The sequence below is a fragment of the Bufo gargarizans genome, chromosome 2 (assembly GCF_014858855.1).
Source record: "Bufo gargarizans isolate SCDJY-AF-19 chromosome 2, ASM1485885v1, whole genome shotgun sequence".
Taxonomy (NCBI): domain Eukaryota; kingdom Metazoa; phylum Chordata; class Amphibia; order Anura; family Bufonidae; genus Bufo; species Bufo gargarizans.
This window is the reverse complement of record NC_058081.1, coordinates 381,602,999-381,619,786: the sequence shown is the minus strand read 5'-3', so window position 1 is coordinate 381,619,786 and position 16,788 is coordinate 381,602,999.

Below are 16,788 nucleotides of genomic sequence, written 5' to 3'. Positions count from 1 at the left end.
CTTAAATCCAATTAGCAAAATCCAGGCCGGGTTTTTGGTGGGATAATAAAGAAGTGAGTATAAAAGAGGGCAGTCTAAATAAATCCAATATGGCCACTGGTAGGAAAACCTTGAAACGCGTATGGTAATTTGGCATTATATGTTACGACTACCCACCAATACCCATGCCTTGCTAAAAGGACCCTGGATTTTCACAACTACATAAGAAACCTGCTTACGAATTTTCAAAGTATACGAATCTTTGCGGTTTGAGATACGAACAAAAACTCAGCAACCAAACGGCCTACTACCACGTGTCTGATCACGTGAGACGCCGAACAAGCAGGAAAGAGCGCGCAGCATACAGTGTGGACAAAACCAACCATTGGGAAGATCATACCAACTATTGTTCCACCAAAACAGGTATCAAACTCGGACCGCAGGGTGAGTACTATAATTTTGCAGTATGGGACGGCACCAGCAATAAAATTTAACCCCTGATGGCAGATAAGTATTACCTACACTAACGTTCGCCATTTATACCTGCAAAGATTTTATCAATACTGGACAAATCCTTTCTCAGCCTTGTTTTTTATCCTTTTATCCTTATTTTTATTTTTACCCCAATTTTCAATTAAATATTTTATATGCATTACCATTCTTATATATTTTGAGACAATCATCTTGTATACATTTTGGGGACATTTGCTGTACATCCCTTGGATAATACCTTTGGACATTCCTATATATATTACTGGACATTCCTAATTTTGGACATATATATATATATATATATATATATATATTTTGGACATTCCTAGACAAAATTAAACTGTTTTTCTTTCAAACACCTACTCCTTGGACACCCCCAAGACCCATATCACTTTCCATCACACCAACACTAAGCCCCCCACTCTCCCATATACTAAGTCTTTTACAACACCACTTCAATCAATATTAAATAAATAAAAATAAAAATTCTGTATAAGATCCAACAATAAATATTATTTTATAATCAGATATAGAATGCCTGTCAATTTTCTTATTTTATCATTTAGACCTCTATCAGTGGTTAGGTGAACCATTTTAGACAAGGGCACCACTCCAGGAAGTAATCTGGGAGAGCCAACTATTACCTCTGTATAAACCTTTCTACCTTCTCACCAACTATAGTAGAGCTCCCCACCTTTACAACCATGGATATCTGGCACTACATAGAAAACCAACGACAAAGAGTAGAAACATTCACATTAGATAACCACACACATACAAATATTGAGCAACAGAGAGAAAAATCCATAACAGAAATTTTCAGAGAACTAGAAAATTTACTAATCAAACAACTCGGACAAAGATGGGAGAACAAATCCCTCAACTTATACCTTGAACAAGACATAATACCGAAAGGTCTCCAACTATACAAATCACCAGCACATGATTTGTGTAATGAGAATTTCACAAAAGAATGGGAATTACTCCTAAAAACCCAATCTAAAGCCCTAATACAACTTATAATTAAAAGAAGAACACAAATCCTAGAAGAAATCACTACAAAAATTAATCACACAAAAGAAACCATAGACAAATTACCAGAAAATGAAGAATTTACCAACTTGCAGCACAGAATTTGCAAAAATCTAGGTACCATAGAACAAGATATTATCAACAAGAAAAGTAGAAAAATTAAAAACCCTATAAAAACAATAACCCTTATACCCGAAACTCCCCAATTCAACCAAACCTACAAGACACCAATTGATAACTCAGAACCTATACAATACAACATACCTATCAATAACAAATACGAATCACTATCCAACCCTCATTTTTTAGACAGGACACCGCCTCACCACAGAATCCGCACAAGATCAACAAGACAATCACCACCAATCCAAAGACACAACCACTATACACCACCAAACCACCAATACAACCTAAGATACAGAGAAACCAATCAAGACCGCCACCAGGACTATCACAGCCAGAAACCGACATACCCACGAAACACATACCAGGATCATCAAAAACACAACACATACCCACAGTACCAACCCCAAACACAAACTCAAAAAAGAACATACGAAGAAGACAAGGGAAAAAAAGACTACAAACTACAAAACTTAATTAACAAAGATACCAATACTGTTGTTAACCTAAGTTCTTCTACACTCACACCAACACAAATTAATCTGCTCAATAAAGGACTAAAATTTGCACCCTCAGCCAAATTAAACAAATTCGACACCTTTATTGGAATTGAAAAATTCATACGTAAACTATGCCTCAAGAAATACTTTATAAAAATCCCAATACTACCAAATCCCAACCCACCCACTCTATATCAACATACCCATTTAAAACAAAAATCCAAAAAATACCCCAGACAAGAAATAGGACAAGAAATCTCGACCTTTAGAAAAAGTGTAGAAACAGACCTAAGAAAACTCAAAGAAACTACAAAAAGAAAAAAATAATCTAAATCCACAAGAAATTATAGCAATAAAACAGCTCCAAAAGAAAGAAAATATTATCATCAGACCTGCAGACAAAGGAGGGGGCCACCGTTATCTTAGACCTAGAAAAATACGACAATGAGTGCAAAAAACAACTCTCAGACAGAACCACATACAAAAAATTAACAAAAGACCCAATCAACGAATTCAATATCACACTAAAAGAATATGCCAAAAAAGGATTAGCTCAAGGTCTCCTGCATGAACAAGAATATACATACATAACCACCACTCAGGAAAGACTACCCATATTTTACTGCATTCCAAAAATACACAAAAATCCTACTGATCCCCCAGGAAGACCCATTATCTCAGGTATAGGATCATTCACATCTAACCTATCCCAATACATTAACCATCTATTACAACCAATAGTCAAACAGACCCCATTCTACATCAAAGACACCACTCAAATCATCCAAATAATAGAAAACTTAAAATTCGAACCCCATTGGACCCTTGGAACCCTTGACGTAAACTCATTATACACAATAATAGATCACGATCAAGGAACCGATGCTTTAAAAAACAATTAGAACTAAACGGACAACTACAAACAACCCAAATTCAATACATAGTGGAAGGAGTCAAATACATACTGTCCCACAACTATTTTGCATACGAATCAGACCACTATCTCCAAACAAGAGGCACCGCCATGGGTACTAGGTTCGCCCCCAGTTATGCCAATTTGTTTATGGCACAGTGGGAACACCAACACATCAAACCCAAACTGGGGGAGGACCTAGTACTCTGGCGTAGATACATAGATGACATTATATTCATTTGGAACAAAACAGACAAAGACTTGGAACTATTCCTACAACAGATCAACCAAAATGACAACAACCTAAAATTCACTTCTAACGTTAGCAAAAATGAAATAACCTTTCTAGATTTAACAATAAAAATCAAAACCAATCACTTGGAATGTTCTACATTCCAAAAAGAAGTATCCAAAAATAACTACATACTGTATTCCAGCTGCCACCTACCTAGATGGTTACTCAATATCCCAACTGGACAATTTAGGCGCATAAAAAGAAATTGCACAACAGATAAAACATTTGAAGAAGAGGCCCAAAAAATGAAAGAACAATTCCTAATTAAGAAATATCCACCGCACCTTTTGGACACATCATTATCCAAAGTTAGGAATAAGGAGAGAAAAAATTTCTTCAAACCATCACCCAGAGAAACAGACAAAAAGAAAGAACCTAATGACCTAATAAGAATAATACTCCCATACAATACCCAACAAAAAAAAGTGGAAGCCATTATTTACAAACATTGGCATTACATCCTTAAAGGGACACTGACAGGGCCAATAAGCATATTGAGGTCTATATACAGTCATGTGAAAAAATTAGGACACCCTTTGAAAGCATGTGGTTTTTTGTAACATTTTTAATAAAAGGTTATTTCATCTCCGTTTCAACAATACAGAGAGATTAAAGTAATCCAACTAAACAAACAAAACTGAAGAAAATTCTTTTCAAGATCTTCTGTAAATGTCATTCTACAAAAATGCCTATTCTAACTGAGGAAAAAGATAGGACACCCTCACATGTATTCCCTCTTAAATTGGCTCAGATCTCACACAGGTATATCACACCAGGTGCACATAATTAGTAGATCGTTACTCTGCATGTTGAATGAGGCTTGCCCTATTTAAACCTCAGACATTTAGTTTGGTGTGCTCCTGACTGTTGAAGTGAGAGTGAGCACCATGGTGAGAGCAAAAGAGCTGTCAGAGGACTTCAGAAAAAAGATTGTAGCAGCCTATGAGTCTGGGAAGGGATTTAAAAAGATCTCAAAAGATTTTGAAATCAGCCATTCCACTGTCCAGAAGATAGTCTACAAGTGGAGGGCTTTCAAAACAACTGCCAACATGCCCAGGACTGGTCGCCCCAGCAAGTTCACCCCAAGAGCAGACCGCAAGATGCTAAAAGAGGTCTCCAAAAACCCTAAAGTGTCATCTCGAGAACTACAGCAGGCTCTGGCTACTGTTGATGTAGAAGTACATGCCTCTACAATCAGAAAGAGACTGTACAAGTTTAACTTGCATGGGAGGTGTGCAAGGAGGAAACCTTTGCTTTCCAAGAGAAACATCGAGGCCAGACTGACATTTGCCAGAGATAAAGTTGACAAAGACCAGGACTTCTGGAATAATGTTCTTTGGACAGATGAGTCCAAAATTGAATTATTTGGACACAACAGCAGAGGACATGTTTGGCGTAAACCAAACACAGCATTCCAAGAAAAGAACCTCATACCAACTGTGAAGCATGGAGGTGGAAGTGTCATGGTTTGGGGCTGCTTTGCTGCAGCAGGACCTGGTCAGCTCACCATCATAGAATCCACGATGAATTCTACTGTGTATCAGAAGGTGCTTGAAGAACATGTGAGACCATCAGTTAGAAAATTAAAGCTGAAGCGGAACTGGACCATGCAACATGACAATGACCCAAAACATACTAGTAAATCAACCAAAGATTGGCTGAAAAAGAAGAAATGGAGAGTCCTGGAATGGCCAAGTCAAAGTCCAGATTTGATTCCCATTGAGATGCTGTGGGGTGACTTGAAAAGGGCTGTACGTGCAAGAAACCCCTCAAACATCTCACAGCTGAAAAAGTTCTGCATTGAGGAGTGGGGTAAAATTTCCTCAGACCGATGTCGAAGACTGGTAGATGGCTACAAGAACCGTCTCACTGCAGTTATTTCAGCCAAAGGAGGTAACACTCGCTATTAGGGGCAAGGGTGTCCTATCTTTTTCCTCAGTTAGAATAGGCATTTTTGTAGAATGACATTTACAGAAGATCTTGAAAAGACTTTTCTTCAGTTTTCTTTGTTTAGTTGGATTACTTTAATCTCTCTGTATTGTTGAAACGGAGATGAAATAACCTTTTATTAAAAATGTTACAAAAAACCACATGCTTTCAAAGGGTGTCCTAATTTTTTCACATGACTGTATGTGACTACAGGTCTTATACAGGGTATTACAATCATATAAGTATCCCCCCTGTCCACATTATACAAACAGTAAACTTTAAGTTTTATAACCTGCTCCAAGGTCTGCAATTTGCCCAAGGGGCGGCGTTTCACTTCTCTTGCGCCCAGCTCATGAATATTCAGTTTGCTGGGCGGCTTCTGCGGTCCCCGCTCTGAAGCTCTTCGCTTCGCTTGTGAAGTCCGGTACAGTAAGCGCCGCCCAGCTCATCAATATTCACTTCGCTGGGCGGCGCTTACTGTCCCCGACTTCACAAGATCCGGCGCATGCGCAGGGCACTGTTAAGCGAAGCGCTTCAGAGCGGGGACCGCAGAAGCCGCCCAGCAAACTGAATATTCATGAGCTGGGCGGCGCTTCAAATCGGCAGTTGGGGAGGCTGGCTGGGCGCAAGAGAAGTGAAACGTCGCCCCTTGGGCAGATTGCAGACCTTGGAGCAGGTTATAAAACTTAAAGTTTACTGTTTGTATAATGTGGACAGGGGGGATACTTATATGATTGTAATACCCTGTATAAGACCTGTAGTCACATATATAGACCTCAATATGCTTATTGGCCCTGTCAGTGTCCCTTTAAAGACAAATTACTTGGCCCCCTCTTAACAAGCACCCCACAAATTGTCTATACCAAAGCCCCTAATCTAGCACTAAAAGTGGCACTAACCGTAAAAAATTACAAACCGGATTCCAAAAAAGTTGGGACACTATACAAATCGTGAATAAAACCAGAATGCAATGATGTGGAGGTCCCAACTTCTAATATTTTATTCAGAATAGAACATAAATCACGGAACAAAAGTTTAAACTGAGAAAATGTACCATTTTAAGGGAAAAATATGTTGAATCAGAATTTCATGGTGTCAACAAATGCCCAAAAAGTTGGGACAAGGCCATTTTCACCACTGTGTGGCATCTCCCCTTCTTCTTACAACACTCAACAGACGTCTGGGGACCGAGGAGACCAGTTTCTCAAGTTTAGAAATAGGAATGCTCTCCCATTCTTGTCTAATACAGGCCTCTAACTGTTCAATCGTCTTGGGCCTTCTTTGTTGCACCTTCCTCTTTATGATGCGCCAAATGTTCTCTATAGGTGGAAGATCTGGACTGCAGACTGGCCATTTCAGTCCCCGGATCCTTCTCCTACACAGCCATAATGTTGTGATTGATGCAGAATGTGGTCTGGCATTATCTTGTTGAAAAATGCAGGGTCTTCCCTGAAAGAGATGACGTCTGGATGGGAGCATATGTTGTTCTAGAACCTGAATATATTTTTCTGCATTGATGGTGCCTTTCCAGACATGCAAGCTGCCCATGCCACACGCACTCATGCAACCCCATACCATCAGAGATGCAGGCTTCTTAACTGAGCGTTGATAACAACTTGGGTTGTCCTTGTCCTCTTTGGTCCGGATGACATGGCATCCCAGATTTCCAAAAAGAACTTTGAATCGTGACTCGTCTGACCACAGAACAGTCTTCCATTTTGCCACACTCCATTTTAAATGATCCCTGGCCCAGTGAAAACGCCTGAGCTTGTGGATCTTGCTTAGAAATGGCTTCTTCTTTGCACTGTAGAGTTTCAGCTGGCAACGGCGGATGGCACGGTGGATTGTGTTCACTGACAATGGTTTCTGGAAGTATTCCTGAGCCCATTCTGTGATTTCCTTTACAGTAGCATTCCTGTTTGTGGTGCAGTGTCCTTTAAGGGCCCGGAGATCACGGGCATCCAGTATGGATTTACGGCCTTGACCCTTACGCACAGAGATTGTTCCAGATTCTCTGAATCTTCGGATGATGTTATGCACAGTTGATGATGATAGATGCAAAGTCTTTGCAATTTTTCGCTGGGTAACACCTTTCTGATATTGCTCCACTATCTTTCTGCGCAACATTGTGGGAATTGGTGATCCTCTACCCATCTTGGCTTCTGAGAGACACTGCCACTCTGAGAAGCTCTTTTTATACCCAATCATGTTGCCAATAGACCTTATTAGTGTTAATTGGTCTTCCAGCTCTTCGTTATGCTCAAATTTACTTTTTCCAGCCTCTTATTGCTACTTGTCCCAACTTTTTGGGGATTTGTTGACACTGTGAAAATTTGAATCAACGTATTTTTCCTTTAAAATGATACATTTACTCGGATTAAACGTTTAATCTGTCATCTACGTTCTATTACAAATAAAATATTGACATTTGCCATCTCCACATCATTGCATTCAGTTTTTATTCACAATTTGTTTAGTGTCCCAACTTTTTTGGAATCTGGTTTGTACAAAAAGACACAAAACAAAGACACCCCACACAATTGGTTCAACTTGAAAGGCTTCTACAGATGTGGACGATGCAACAACTGCAAAAACACCAAATTCCCCCCCAAAAAAACGTGGAGATCTCCTCAAAAACAAATAAATTCACCTATCAAATAAATGAATTCCTATCATGCGACACATCCATTGTAATTTACATAATTGAATGCCCCTGCAACAAATAATACATAGGAAGGACCAAAAGATCACTGAAAAAAAGAATATCAGAAAATAGAAACAATATCAAAAATGGCTATGAAAAGCACACGTTATCAAATCACTACAAAATTCATCACAACAAAGACGCAAGTCTAATGACTTTTGCTGCCTTCGAAAAAGTAGAAATTAGTTGGAGAGGAGGCGACCATATATTCCAAAATGTCAAGACAAGAATTACGTAGAATCTACGACTTCGAAACAATAACACCAGATGGATTAAATGCAGAACTTGAACTATTCGGCTTTCTATAAATCCAATCCCCGGGCCACCACCCACGTTGACAGACAGACGAGTGTCCGGCTGTTTACCAGCACCTCGTCCGTTCCTCGATATGGGTACTCCACCCCTCAAACACAATTACACACAAATTAATCAACAATTCAATATACAATCCCCTACCAATACATTTTTTAGACATTCTTTATTCATTCTATATATTTACCAATCCATCCAACCGTTTATACCTAAGAAGTTGGACAACTATAAACACAATAAACCATCAACCACCCAAAAATACATGCCAAATCCCACCAAATAGGACAACCACATTATATCACCCTGCCCACACCTCAGAAATTCATGAGGAAGGCAACAACAATACAAATAAACAAAAAACGCATTAGCCCCACAAAAAACGCACTAAAACTGCACCTGCGTTTTTATATGCCAAATAAACATAAGAACATAAAAACTAAATTCCCAAAAAATAAAATACCATATTATACTATAAATCTTTAAAAAAGACCAAAGAAATCACAAAATATCTAAACCCAAGAAAAGACCAACAAAGCATTATAGGAAACAAACAAACATTCTGTCTACATGAAAAACAATCCTACCATCCACAACAATTGCTAATAATTGAATTCCAACACCTTAGAAACTAATATAAAGTATTAGGGGCAAACAGAAAAACCAAAATAACACAATTAGACAAAAAACGCATATACCCCCAAAAAAATGCTAACCTCTATATTAACACACAAGCAGTCAACCCCTGGCAAGAAAAACACAACCAACTCAAAATAACCAATATAACATCCCAAAAAACAACTTAAATAAGAAAATACCTTCAGAAAACCATCTCCAAATAAGATTAATACAGACCAACAATAAAACAAAAGAAGAAGAAAATGTATAAATATAAAACAAATGAACCAACTTCTTCACTTCAAAGCATGAAAAAAAGACATCAGTAAGCAACCTACTTAAATCCAATTAGCAAAATCCAGGCCGGGTTTTTGGTGGGATAATAAAGAAGTGGGTATAAAAGAGGGCAGTCTAAATAAATCTAATATGGCCACTGATGAAGAGGTAGGAAAACCTCGAAACGCGTATGGAAATTTGGCATTGTATGTTACGACTACCCACCAATACCCATGCCTTGCTAAAAGGACCCTGGATTATCGCAACTACATAAGAAACCTGCTTACGAATTTTCGAAGTATACAAATTTTTGCGGTTTGAGATACGAACAAAAACTCAGCAACCAAACGGCCTACTACCACGTGTCTGATCACGTGAGACGCCAAACAAGCAGGAAAGAGCGTGCAGCATACAGTGTGGACAAAACCAACCATCGGGAAGTTCCACCAAAACAGGTATCAAACTCGGACCGCAGGGTGAGTACTATCATTTGCAGTGTGGGACGCCACCAGCAATAAAATTTAACCCCTGACGGCAGATAAGTATTACCTACACTAACGCTCGCCATTTATACCTGCAAAGATTTTATCAATACTGGACAAATCCTTTCTCAGCCTTGTTTTTTTATCCTTTTATCCTTATTTTTATTTTTATTTTTACCCCAATTTTCAATTAAATATTTTATATACATTACCATTCTTATATATTTTGAGACAATCATCTTGTATACATTTTTGGGACATTTTCTGTACATCCCTTGGATAATACCTTTAGACATTCCTATATATATTACTGGACATTCCTAATTTTGGACATATATATATATTTTTTGGGGACATTCCTAGACAAAATTTAACTTTTTTCTTTCGGACACCTACTTCTTGGACACTATTGGACCTTTTTTAATCTATACGTATATACCACACTTTTTTCACCTCCACGACCATCCCTAGATTTCTCCCGATACCCCCAAGACCCATATCACTTTCCATCACACCAACACTAAGCCCCCCCACACTCCCATATACTAAGTCTTTTACAACACCACTTCAATCAATATTAAATAAATAAAAATAAAAATTCTGTATAAGATCCAACAATAAATATTCTTTTATAATCAGATCTAGGCCTCATGCACACGACAGTATTTTTTCACGGTCCGCAAAAACGGGGTCCGTAGGTCCGTGATCCGTGACCGTTTTTTCGTCGGTGGGTCTTCCTTGATTTTTGGAGGATCCACGGACATGAAAAAAAAGTCGTTTTGGTGTCCGCCTGGCCGTGCGGAGCCAAATGGATCCGTCCTGAATTACAATGCAAGTCAATGGGGACGGATCCGTTTGACGTTGACACAATATGGTGCCATTTCAAACGGATCCGTCCTTATTGACTTTCAATGTAAAGTCTGGACTCCCTTTTATACCATCGGATCAGAGTTTTTATATTTTAACTTGAAGCGTCCTCATCACCATGGGAACGCCTCTATGTTAGAATATACTGTCGGATATGAGTTAGATCGTGAAAACTCATTTCCGACAGTATATTCTAACACAGAGACGTTCCCATGGTGATGGGGACGCTTCTAGTTAGAGTATACTACAAACTGTACATGACTTTCCCCTGCTGCCTGGCAGCACCCGATCTCTTACAGGGGGCCGTGATCAGCACAATTAACCCCTCAGGTGCCGCACCTGAAGGGGTTAATTGTACTATCATATCCCCCTGTAAGAAATCAGGGCTGCCAGGCAGCAGGGGGCAGACCCCCCCTCCCCAGTTTGAATATCATTGGGGGCCAGTGCGGCCCCCCCTCCCTATTGTAATAATAGGTTGGTGGCACAGTGTACGGCCCCCCGCCCCCCTCCCTCCCTCTATTGTAATAATTTGTTGGTGGCACAGTGTGCGCCCCCCATCGCCCCCCCCTTCCTCCCTCTATTGTAATAATTCGTTGGTGGCACAGTGTGCGCCCCCCCTTCCTCCCTCTATTGTAATAATTTGTTGGTGGCACAGTGTGCGCCCCCTATCGCCCCCCCCCCCTTCCTCCCTCTATTGTAATAATTCGTTGGTGGCACAGTGTGCGCCCCCCCGCCCCCCCCTTCCTTCCTCTATTGTAATAATTTGTTGGTGGCACAGTGTTTGCCCCCCATCGACCCCCCCTCCCTCTATTGCATTAACAACATTGGTGGCAGCGGGTTACTTAGCAATAGTACAATAGTAAAAGATTCATACTTACCTGGGAGCTGCGATGTCTGTGTCCGGCCGGGAGCTCCTCCTACTGGTAAGTGACAGTTCATTTAGCAATACGCCACACAGACCTGTCACTTACCAGTAGATGGAGCTCCCGGCCGGACACGAACATCGCAGCAGCCAGCAGCAGGTAAGTATGAATCTTCTACTATTGTACTATTGCTAAGTAACCATGGCAACCAGGACTGCAGTAGCGTCCTGGTTGCCATGGTTACCGATCGGAGCCCCAGCGATTAAACTGGGACTCCGATCGGAACTCCGCTGCCACGAATGATCGGGGGGGGGGGGAGATGGGAGGCCGCACACTGGCCACCAATGTTGTTAATTCTATAGAGGGAGGGGGGCCGATGGGGGGCGCACACTGTGCCACCAATGAATTATTGCAATAGAGGGAGGAAGGGGGGCGGGGGGGGCGCACACTGTGCCACCAACAAATTATTACAATAGAGGGAGGGAGGGGCGCACACTGTGCCACCAACGAATTATTACAATAGCGGGAGGGAGGGGGGGCCGCACTGGCCACCAACCTATTATTACAATGGGGGGGGCGCACTGGCCATCAATGATATTCAAACTGGGGAGGGGGGGGTCTTACAGGGGGATATGATAGTACAATTAACCCCTTCAGGTGCCGCATCTGAAGGGGGTAATTGTGCTGATCAGCAGGGGGCAGTCTTGTACACAGTTTGTAGTGTATTCTAACTAGAAGCGTCCCCATCACCATGGGAACGCTTCTGTGTTAGAATATACTGTCGGATATGAGTTTTCACGAAATCTTCGGATCCGTCTATATGAAAGTAACCTACGACCACGGATCACGGACACGGATGCCAATCTTGTGTGCATCCGTGTTCTTTCACGGGCCCATTGACTTGAATGGGTCCATGAACCGTTGTCCGTCAAAAAAATAGGACAGGTCATATTTTTTTGACGGACAGGATCACGGTCTCGGCTGCAAAACGGTGCATTTTCCGATTTTTCCACAGACTCATTGAAAGTCAATGGGTCCACAAACAAAGACGGAAAACGGTACAACGGCCACGGATGCACACAACGGTCGTGTGCCTGAGGCCATAGAGTGCCTGTCAATTTTCTTATTTTATGTACTATGTTACTTTATAAAAATAGCACAATTATAACTTGGAGAAATGTTACTACCAGAATTTGTGGTGTTTTCTGAACATTTATCCAGCAAATACTGATATTCTAGTGTGTAACCGCAGGTGTAACTTTTGCTTATAATACGCTTGTTGCTTGTAGGATTTCCCATGCTCTGCTGTCATTGTTGATTAGGAGTCTATTAGATTAAATATGGAATATTGTGGAATGAAGAAAGTAGTGATGGCTGGCCAGGAATCTAGTATGTGGGACGGCTCTTAGGGAGACAGATGGAAATCTGTAAATGCACAGAGCAGCCGGGTAAACCAAAATTAATGAGCATTCCACATCAATTTAATTATCCCCTGGATCAGAGCAGTCCACGAGCGTGACTTATAATGAACTTCTATTGACCTCGTTTTGTGGTGGATAGCCAGCTATATAGCCCAGGATACAAAATCTCAGCTTTCCATTACTCTAAGGATTCTTAAAGGAGGTCACAGTGTCTTTGTTATTGAACAAGATTTAACATTAAAGTTAGTTACAGATTACATGGTACAAACTGTGTTTTGTTGTTTTCTTTCTATAATGTGCCAGGCATAATAAATATTCAGCTGCAGTGATACAGGCACAATCCTTAAAGGAGTTATCCAACCTCAATATTGACCCCCTTAAGGCCCGGGCAACTCATATAGGTTATACTTACCCCAGTGGCGTTGCTAGGTTAAAACATTCGGGGCCTGGGCCCCTGATGTTTTGTCCCCGGCCCGAATGCACTGCCTGCCAGGTAGATACAACTGTATTGCTGTCCTTAGGACAGCAATACAGTTGAATATAATGCAGTGGAAGATCTGAAGGACCTGCGAGTCAGGTCATGTGGCCAGTTAAACAGGCAGTGGTTGAGAAGGACCTACGATAATGTCACCATCATGTGACCAGTGCAGGAGAGGGGAGCAGTGAAGAGGAAAAGTCCTGGGGGAAGAATCTGTGGTGATGTCTGCTACATAAGTAGAGGTAAGTGAAGGGACAGGCAGAGGAATGCTGGGAGTTGTGGTTATTTAACTGGGACTGTATGTTAGGGCTTAAGCTAGGGATATTATTTACATGGAACTGTGTGTTGGAGGTGTCTGGGGAGGGGGTCATCTTATTTACATGGGACTGTATGTTGATGTTGGCTTTAGGAGGGAGTGATGTTATTTACATCTGACTGTAGGTTGGAGGGGGCTGGGAGAGGGAGTGATCTTATTTACATGGGGCTGTATGTTGATGGCGGCTTTCGGAGGGAGTGCTGTTATTTACATGGGACTGAATGTTAATGGCAGTTGTCGGAGTGAGTGATGTTATTTACATCGGACTGAATGTCTATTTTTTAAAAGATGTAAAGGGTCCCTCACCCAGAGCCGGTTCGTTACCCGCTGTCAGGCTTTCTTGCAGTTTCACGTCAGATACCATGTCTCTGGGGACACCCATCTCTGCGTTTTGTTTCTTCTCAATGTTGCAAAAGTACTTATACCAACGCAATTTGCACGCAAAAAGATTCAAATCAACAGCAGTCTTAACCACTTCAGCCCCGCTAGCTGAAACCCCCTTCATGACCAGAGCACTTTTTACACTTCGGCACTACACTCCTTTCACCATTTATCGCTCGGTCATGCAACTTACCACCCAAATGAATTTTACCTCCTTTTCTTCTCACTAATAAAGTTTCATTTGGTGGTATTTCATTGCTGCTGACATTTTTACTTTTTTGTTATTAATCAAAATGTAACGATTTATTTGCAAAAAAATGACATTTTTCACTTTCAACTGTAAAATTTTGCAAAAAAAACGACATCCATATATAAATTTTTCGCCAAATTTATTGTTCTACATGTCTTTGATGAAAAATGTTTGGGCAAAAAAAAAAATGGTTTGGGTAAAAGTTATAGCGTTTACAAACTATGGTACAAAAATTTGAATTTCCGCTTTTTGAAACAGCTCTGATTTTCTAAGCACCTGTCATGATTCCTGAGGTTCTACAATGCCCAAACAGTAGAAAAATCCCACAAATGACCCCATTTCAGAAAGTAGACACCCTAAGGTATTCGCTGATGGGCATAGTGAGTTCATAGAACTTTTTAATTTTTGTCACAAGTTAGCGGAAAATGATGATGATTTTTATTTTTATTTTTTTTCTTACAAAGTCTCATATTCCACTAACTTGCGACAAAAAATAAAAAATTCTAGGAACTCACCATGCCCCTCACAGAATACCTTGGGGTGTCTTCTTTCCAAAATGGGGTAACTTGTGGGGTAGTTATACTGCCCTGGCAATTTAGGGGCCCATATGTGTGAGAAGTACTTTGCAATCAAAATCTGTAAAAAATGACCGGTGAAATCCGAAAGGTGCACTTTGGAATATGTGCCCCTTTGCCCACCTTGGCATCAAAAAAGTGTCACACATCTGGTATCGCCGTACTCAGGAGAAGTTGGGGAATGTGTTTTGGGGTGTCATTTTACATATACTCATGCTGGGTGAGAGAAATATCTTGGCAAAAGACAACTTTTCCCATTTTTTTATACAAAGTTGGCATTTGACCAAGATATTTTTCTCACCCAGCATGGGTATATGTAAAATGACACCCCAAAACACATTCCCCAACTTCTCCTGAGTACGGCGATACCAGATGTGTCACACTTTTTTGCTGCCAAGGTGGGCAAAGGGGCACATATTCCAAAGTGCACCTGTCGGATTTTGCAGGCCATTTTTTACACATTTTGATTGCAAGGTACTTCTCACACATTTGGGCCCCTAAATTGCCAGGGCAGTATAACTACGCCACAAGTGACCCCATTTTGGAAAGAAGACACCCCAAGGTATTCCGTGAGGGGCACTGCGAGTTCCTAGAATTTTTTTTTTTTGTCACAAGTTAGCGGAAAATGATGATTTTTTTTTTCTCTTTTTTCCTTACAAAGTCTCATTGATCACCCCCCTGTAAGGCTCCATTCAGACGTCCGCATGTGTTTTGCGGATCCGATCCATGTATCCATGTATCCGTAAAAATCTTACGGACGTCTGAATGGAGCCTTGCAGGGGGGTGATCAATGACAGGGGGGTGATCAATGACAGGGGGTGATCAGGGAATCTATATGGGTCATCACCCGCCTGTCATTGATCACCCCCCTGTAAGGCTCCATTCAGACGTCCGCATGTGTTTTGCGGATCCGATCCATGTATCTGTGGATCCGTAAAAATCATACGGACGTCTGAACGGAGCCTGACAGGGGGGTGATCAATGACAGGGGGGTGATCAATGACAGGGGGGGTGATCAGGGAGTTTTTATGGGGTGACCAGGGGTCTATAAGGGGTTAATAAGTCACGGGGGGGTGGGTGTAGTGTAGTGTTTGGTGCGACTTCACTGACCTACCTGTGTCCTCTGGTGGTCGATCCTAACAAAAGGGACCACCAGAGGACCAGGTAGTAGGTATATTAGACGCTTTTATCAAAACAGCGTCTAATATACTGTTAGGGGTTAAAAAAAAATCACATCTCCAGCCTGCCAGCGAGCGATCGCCGCTGGCAGGCTGGAGATCCACTCGCTTACCTTCTGTTCCTGTGAGCGTGCGCACCTGCGTGCGCGCGTTCACAGGAAATCTCGGGTATCGTGAGATGATGCGCCGATGCGTCCAGGAGGAACAAATCAACCACCTCCCGGACGCATCGGTGCGTTAGGCGGTTGGGAGGTGGTTAAAGGGATTGTACTTGGGTGTTGGGACAAAGGAGAGACCCTTCTCAAGGACCCTAGTTTCTGTATTTGTAAGGGTATGATCTGACAGGTTAATTATTTTGGGACCAGCGTTGTTGCTGCTCCCTGAGGTTGTTGTGGTGCTCGATTTCGTAGGGGGTATGTCGAGCTCTGATCTAAAAAAAAACCTGTCCAGCCTTGTTATAGTATTCCCCCCGGTAGTTTTTTCTGCCACAACCTCTACCTTTGGTTGGATTTTTCCGGTTTCCTGTATTTTGTTCTTTCTCTGATTCTGACAAATCTGTCTCTGTTCATGAGATGTCAGTATCTCTTTCAGTCACTCTCCTTCTTTCAGTTATTTGCACATATACTTTGTTTTCTTTGAAATCAGCTAGATCCTGTGTAAACTGTTTATGTTTACGCTCCTTAAGATGATATTGAAACTTGTCTAAAGAGGTCTGAAGTTGCTTCTCCTTTGTCCCAAAATCAGTTTTTTGTGAAAAAGACTGTGTGATCCCTATTTGGTCTCGTAATTTAATATCAAGTCTTGCCA